A 464-nucleotide genomic window follows, 5' to 3' on the forward strand; every position below is an offset into this window, starting at 1 on the left:
TTTTAATTAGTAGAAAAGTTTTTGAAATTTTTATTTTAACAAATAAAAAATAAAAGTATTAAAAACTTCAATTTTACATATTTCCATAAAAGAAATTTCAATTAAAGCACGTGTTAACCAGACATTTGATTTTATTCGTTTAAATAAGATTAATTTGAATTACAACTTTATAAAGTAGATGATAATGCATTAATTTTTGGGAAGACAAAAGAAATGAAGGGACAAGGACAAGGACTTAAATGAAAAACCACTGCCTGAGACGGTGGATTTAGGAGAAACCATCAAACTTCACCTGCCAAGGACGGGTGCAATGCATAATGCATGCACGATGCAATGCAACTCCCTCTCTTTCTGTAATAAAAATAGATAAAGTAGTTAAATCATAAAATATGTGTTAATATTTTATTTTTTATATTGTCTACTATGTTATTAATGTATATTTTTCTCTAATTAAAAAGAGAATG

Source organism: Arachis ipaensis, chromosome B10 (genome assembly GCF_000816755.2).
Source record: "Arachis ipaensis cultivar K30076 chromosome B10, Araip1.1, whole genome shotgun sequence".
NCBI classification, from domain to species: domain Eukaryota; kingdom Viridiplantae; phylum Streptophyta; class Magnoliopsida; order Fabales; family Fabaceae; genus Arachis; species Arachis ipaensis.